We start from the raw sequence: 7,579 nt of genomic DNA, 5'->3' as shown, positions 1-7,579 counted from the left end.
CAAAAGTAACATCTTAGTTTACTGTGAAATTAGCTCTGATGGACCTCTCCAAGTGTCTTAGGAATGCCAGGGATTCCCTGACCACACTTTGAGAACCACTGCTATAGAATCAATCACCAACATAATTATTTATCATGCTATATGTTTTAGCTTCTTTTCATCCAATATCATCTGAATTTGAACATTAGCAGTTCAGTGTATTGCTTGTCTTTGATTTAAAATAGGTGATTCCTTTCTAGTATTGGTATAGTTCATGTATTTTAAATATGTCTCAATAAAACATAAATATAAAAAAGGAAGATGAATGGTAGTTTCAGGTATTCCAACACCTGTGCAATAAAGTGGGCGGTGCACACAAAGTGAATTGAATAGATAATTGAGATAGACTAACAGATGGATAGATAGACAAATGGAATTATTTCTGGGCTTACAGAAACATATACTGCTTCCTATCTGTTGTTTTGTAATGCAAATTAATAGCCTTTTAATTTGTTGTATTTACTTTCTCTACCTAGACTCTCTCTTTTTTTTTTTTTTTTTTAGAGATTTTCTTTTTAACTAATCTCTAACCCAACATGGGGCTCGAACTCACAATGCCAACATCAAGAGTCACATGCTCTACTGACTGGGCCTGCCAGGCATCCCTGTACTCCTTTTTAAAATAATCTGAATACATGGAGGTATTGATTAAATCAATAATGGCTGCACTAGTCTCATACAACTGAAATCCCTATCTAGTTTGGAATAGCTAATAAAATATTAGATATTTTTAATTCTTTGACAATTTTAAATGTGTTGACTGTTAGTATGTATTTCACAGCCTTACTTTGTTATGGCTGAAATACAGGCCCACAGGTATAAGAGAGTTTCTAGACTGGTAAAATTACTATTACAGGGTGTTGAGGTCCTTTGGTTTTCCTAAGGTCAAATGGACATCTGTTCTTTTAAGTTTACACAGGATGCTTACCGATTGCCTTCTGTTTATACACAGCCTTTGAAATAATTCCTTTTTTAGTGTCCAAATCTGTCAAATGCACAGCCTTTTCAGTAAATACTGTGATTTAATATTAAAGAAAATCATTAGTTTTATTGTTTCAGAAGGCTATCTGAAAATTTTCAAATTGGCATTTTAGAGAAAAGCACAAACCAACAACTTTGAGAAAAAAAAAGAGAAAGTTTTTGCTCACAAGGCGGTGAACACTTTGGAAACACACACAAACAGCAAATAAGCATGAGTACACATGTGTGTGCCCTTCCCTTTCCAAGAAAAGGTGACACTGCAATGATGTTCAAACTGATCTTTTATGCTCCAGTGAAGAGGTTTCTCACTGAAATATTCAATTATTACTCCAATAGGGCAAAGAAAGTCTGGGCTCTCATCTGTATTTGAGTGCCCTGGCCTGGGTGAAAGCTTCATGGTAGCAGCCAACTGCCAGCTGTCCACAGACAATAGGACTCTTCTGTTTCTCAGTTACTAAGGGGATCCTAAGGTCCCACATTTGGAGGCAAGGAGTCCTCTTCTTTCCCTGGCATCTTCCTTTGGCAACCTTGGGAAGGTTTGTTATCCAGCCTCAAAAGATGATCTGGAGGATGGCAAATGCTGGAGAAGGACTTAAAACATGTACATTTGCTCAGAGCAAACCATAACAAAATAGGGTGAATAGATGCATTCAAATCCAGGAGTCACTTACTTCTTCTCTTTGATAAGGGGCACTTATTCTATTTTTTTAGACACTAACCTGGACCTTCTGAAGTTTGTGTTTTTAAATTAGTTGTAGGTTCAAGTTTATAGAGATAGTCCATTGTCTAGTCAATCACTAAAATACAGTATTAGATAATTAAGGCACATGTGTTGCAAATTAGGTGTTCACTGTATGCCCTTGATAGGTTGGAACATGACATGAGATGGAGCCACTCATGTAGACATTTATTTTGGTCAGTAAGTAGCAGTTGCTGAAGCCAAATCAATCACATATCAAACCACATCAATTGTTAGGATGGTCAATACGAAGAGGCGATAATGGGGTTTATTTCACATGTAATGTGCAGACAGAGCCAACCTGGGATAAAAACCACACATTGGAACACAATTTGTGTTCCAGCATAGTTTGGGAATAATGTTTGCAGCATAGTTTGGGGATTTGCAGGATATTTTGGGAATAATGTTTGCTTACCTGAAGTATTTGGAATTAGATTTGTACACAAACCTTCTGTTCTGACAGGGCATTATCTGTGAAGCTAATACATAAAGTAGCTTCCCTCTAGGGTCCCTGAACTAATGAGACCAGAGTGAGACAAATACTTACATTTGCTTGTCTTGAAACTTCATCACAGAATCATTTTGTAACATTTCGATTAAGTACATACATAGGATATTTTATAAAGACTTTTACTAATTAAGGAAGAAATCTAAGTGTAATTGCTTTTACTTGAATCAGCATTGTCACAGAATCCCAAACTTCTCCAGAGAGGTCCACAACCAAGCAGTTGTTGAGGCTCTGTTGTTAAAATTGCATTGTTTCCTATCCAGAAGGATGGTCAGTTTTCCAATACAGAAAGTATCTGTCCAAGAAGTTCCATCCTTTTATGTCACTTGTTCTAACACTTCAAATTGTTTTCCATTGCTTAGAGTCATTTGGCATTAGCTACCATTTGAAGACTCACTTTCAAGTATTTTAGTTTCTCCAAATAAAATGAAGGCACGATACAAAGCATTAGCTTGTCTTTTACATCCTTTTGATTCTGACCTCATTTTAGACTGCGCTGATGGAGAGATAGGGGACATGATGAAATAGTTGAGTCTATAAAGAGCAGGAGGCAGAAGCTTAAATTGTAGCAGCTTTTGGATGTGATGGAGAGCTTGGAAGGCAATGGCTGGAGAAGAATTCTGGGTCAAATGCAGTGACTGTAGTGAATAAATATTCTGATTTGAAAAGAAATCATTGTTTCACAGGCTGAGAGGTGAGCAAACAGGAAAAGTGAAGAAGTATGTTCCTTCTGTAGGTTACAGTACATGGTGCAAATATTCCATCAGAATTTCTAAACTACAAGACAAAGCAGTCTCATGAATGGAAACTTTGATTTTTGTTCTTGAACTGGTACTGTTTGCAGAGTCCTTTGAGGAAGGGCTTCTCTGTAAAATATCTCATGATATACTGTCCCCTGTTTTGAAGGAAAGGGAAACCACCTTTCCACTGTGAATATACCTTTTGTGTGATGAACTGTTAGGACATGACAAGGCTACACAATTGATTCTTTCTTCTATCAAACCCTCTTTTGCTTAGGTTAATGCCATTGTTTGAGAGGATTAGGAAACAGGTTTCTGCCTTTCCAGGCTGTTTGATATTTCTTGATGTTTCATGTAACTTTAATGGAATAACTTGATAAAACAATCTACTGCAGCCTTGCTCTAGGCCTTACTGGCCCCTTAAAGGCCGGGGCTGAGGGACTTTGGCCCCATAGTGAACACATTTCCTTTAATGATGAGTTCCCCGGGTCAGGCAGGTATTCTGTGTGCCCGAAACTGACCCAAGACTTGATCCTGAGGAAGAAGTGGGCTGTAGATGAAGGCACACCTGGGTTCTGGAAGCTTGCCTGTTGAACTTGAATATCTATAGCTTTTAGATAGGAGAATAGCTTTGCCCAGGGCTTTCTGAACATAGGTAGCTGGTGGGAGCTGACTCTTAAGAAATAACCTCAAATCAGAGAAACATGGTTTTGTGAAATTAGCTACATGGGGCATTTGCTCACTCACTTCAACTGGGTGGAAGCCCCCGTGGTAGAGGAGGGATACTATGGGCCCTGGAATCAAAAATTGCACTCAGATTCTTGCTCTACCACATAGCTGCCAAGGTGGGTCTTTTATATTCTCTGAGTCCCCAAATCCTTCTCTCTAAAATCTGTAATAATAATAATACCTCCTCACAGGATCATTAGCAATATTTGTTGGCATAGCATATGAAAAATACATGGATTAATTTAATTTAATTCAGGCTAAGGGCCTTGCTAGGTTTTTGAAGCTGCTATGTGTTCTCCCTCTGACTGGCTCTATTATTTACACAGTTATCCTATGCTTCTCTTTTTCTCTAATATTTTGTTAATGTTTTAGTAAATTATTCATCAACGGAGAACAAGTTTTTTGATAAAATGGAACATACTTGGAGGGGAGGACTGTTCTATAGGCCAAATAAGACAGTTGTCATCCATGGTTTATGCTGCTGTTAGAGCGCTAAAGAGGCTTGGTTGGGGACCTGACACCTGACATGTTCTCGTTCAGACCCAAATGGTTTCCTTGACTTCCAAATCCACTGATCTTTTAGTTTCAATGTAAGTAAATCTAAGCCCTGAACTCCAGCATTTTCAACACAATGAATTTTTAAAATATTGAACATATTTTGTAGGCCACTTGTACAGAGAAGGAAGCTTCCAGAAAACGTTGCCTAAAGAGATAGGCTATTGGAATCCTTCAAAAGTTAAATAGTAAAATTTGTTCTGAATATTTACAGAGAGCTCCAGGAAGGAGGCAGGGAGGATGACTTCTAACCAAATAGTGGACTGTTTGCTTCAATTGATCTGCATTTGATTAGCAAAAAAATGGTCTCTGATTAAAAAAAAAAAAAAAAGTCAAATTAGGCTTTACTGATTAGAACAACAGAGAAATGTCATTCTTTCTTCTCGAGTAGGGAAACCATTCTGCCTAAGTTAAGATGATATTCTTTCTTAGAAGTGAAAGGAAGAAGGTAGGTGATATGTTTTTTTTTTTTTTCTCTTTTTCCCCTTTAGAAATGAGGAATGCTCACCAAAGAGGAGAAGGCATATATGTCTCCTTGAGGTAGGTCATGATGTTTCCTTAACCCCAGATGCAGCTGTAGGGTCTTTTATGTATGCTCAGGATGTATAGCCTGTGGGAATTGAGTTCCCAACTCTGCTCACAAACTTAGGAGGCAACATATGAGTTTGAATAGGTTCCATGACCTTGTTTTCCAAATTCTGTCCCAGATTCACATCATCTCAACATCTCCCCTCTGCAGTACATATAATTTCTACCTCTGTAACAACATTCAGCAGTTCTTAAGATTAACTGAGCCTCAAGCTGGGTAACCACTCCATTGCATCATGGAACTAGAAACTCAAGATACCTATTACATGGGCCCTAATGCCTCAACTGCTCTCTTTGGGTCTGAAGTAACCTCTTTCCACCAAGGCAACTCTTCACAAAGATTTTTCTACTGTCTTATCACCTCCCACATTGTATAGGAGAAGCTAAAATGAAATTAAAATTAGGATCATTATCAGTAAGGTCTCAGGATTTAGTACCCATACCCCTTGTCTTAGATTATCCATGTTAAAGAGCAAAATTCAACTGAATGTGTTTTAAAGATCGTATTGGCTTTAGTCAATGATTTGTGAATCAGCAGAATCCAACGTGTCAGGTAGACAGGAACTCTGAGGAGTGTACAAAATGAAACTTTTATAGGCAAAAGGGAACAAGAGCAAGGAAGTTGTACTGGACAAAAAAGCAGATTGTTTATGGCAAGATTACCTTCCTTTAGGGGCTGGGAGAGGTCTACCAGGCGGGTGACCTGACTAGTGCTGATCTGGTAATTACTGATTGATTGTTTTAAGAGTCCATTGCTGGACAGTCCAAGAGTGTTTGGTGATATGGAGCTTAGCACAAGCAACTTCATTTTTGGCTTCTTGTCCCATTTATAACATATATCTTTAAAACAAGTGAAACCAAATTCTCCTTTGTCAATCATGGTTTCAATTAAATGGCATGTCTCTCAACCTTTAAGCTACCATGAATAGCTAAACTGCAGACGTAGACAAAACGGAGATTCTCTTAGAAACAGCGTCTAATGGAGACTGTTGGAGTTTGCCTCTTTGGAATTGCGAACATATTTAAGGGAATTTTTCAATATGTAGATAAATGCTTTACTACCAGGCTCCTTATAGGAAGTAAAATTTGGCAATGCATTAATAATTGTGTACAAAGGTACTGTAAACAGCATCAAAATACCTCTGGCATATTTCATGGTTCAGACACCAGAAGAAAAAGCCGTAAAATCTTCTTGGAGTAAAACAAAGTCATTTTTCCTCCTTTGGCATGCGTGGCTAGTATTTGTTAGCTACTTCATATGTTAGAGAAATAAAATTATTTATTTCTTTATCAGAGGTATCTGGAGTGTTTTTGAATACCTATGAAATATCAAAACATTTCTGTCTCTTATGTTTACTTTTCTCAACACTACACAAGTTACGATGACCTTGACCATTTAAAAAGTCTCCGCCCTGTTTCTTATGATACTTAGGATTAGTTGCATGTATTATTTTTTAGAAGTTTTTTTTTTTAAGATTTTATTTATTTATTTGTGAGAGACACAGGGAGAGAGAGAGAGAGAGAGAGAGAGAGAGAGAGAGAGAGGCAGAGACACAGGCAGAGGGAGAAGCAGGCTTCATGTGGGGAGCCTGACGTGGGACTTGATCCTGGGTCTTCAGGATCACGCCCTGGGCTGAAGGAGGCGCTAAACCACTGAGCCACCTGGGCTGCCCAGTTGCATGTATTAAAAGCTTTGTTAATAATCTCTAAATGGTAGGTGAATTCAGTTATTTAGTTTTTTGGTTTAAGACATGATCAAAATAGTGTTCTTTGTTTTCCCTATCTTATGCCAAAAATTATATGTGAAAAACACTGACAGAAATGAGTATATATATATATATATATATATATATACACATATAGTACTTAGGAGTTTGATGGGCTATGTTATCATGAATATTTCACATAGAAAAAGTGAATATATCACACCAGAATGTCAGTGGGGTACTCAGCTAAAGAAAGAGGGCAGGGAGCCCACTTTCATACACCTGGAATAGATTATACACATGGAGTTTATCTCCTCCTCAGAGCCAGAAAGCTCTGGTAATGTGCCCTCTACTCTGTGACGAGCAGGGCAAAACTGGGAATTAGTCACCCAGTGCTAGCAGAGCAGTTAATTAAGTACATTTGACAGCCTTCTCTCTGCATTTCTTTTTTTTTTTTTCCCCTGCATTTCTAGATGGCTGAGAATCAAGTAGTTGCACATCAAAATGTGAGGGTTATTTATTTATTTATTTTTTACTTGTTCTTGGCACACGTCCTTTATCTGTCATCATTTCATGTCCTCAAAGGCCTGAGAGATGCTGCCATCCTTGGGCAACAAAGGATGCCATGCAAAGCAGCTCAGAACTTGAGTTGTTTCAACAGATGCTGTTTTATGTTTTGCCAAAGAATGGCCCCTTTTATTTCTGTCGTGAATGCAGTCTTTCATTCCGTCTCTAAATGTTTTCCAGTATTAAACCTAATCCTTATCTATCATTCTTTTTGGATGATAGGCTGTCCCTTTGCCTTTGGATCCAGCATAGCCTTCACCATGTAAATATGGATTTACAAAGAAATGGAAACTTCATGTTCTTCACTTTACAGCTCCTGCTGATTTCTTGGTAGGGTGGCGGGGCTGCATTTCAAGGTCAGAGGAGCTGAGCCAAGTTATTCCAAATGTAAGAGAAAAATGCTGAAGTGGAAATGAACAATTTCACC

The sequence above is a fragment of the Canis lupus genome, chromosome 37, assembly GCF_048164855.1.
Source record: "Canis lupus baileyi chromosome 37, mCanLup2.hap1, whole genome shotgun sequence".
Classification (NCBI taxonomy): Eukaryota; Metazoa; Chordata; class Mammalia; order Carnivora; family Canidae; genus Canis; species Canis lupus.
Note: the sequence above shows the minus strand (reverse complement) of the source record.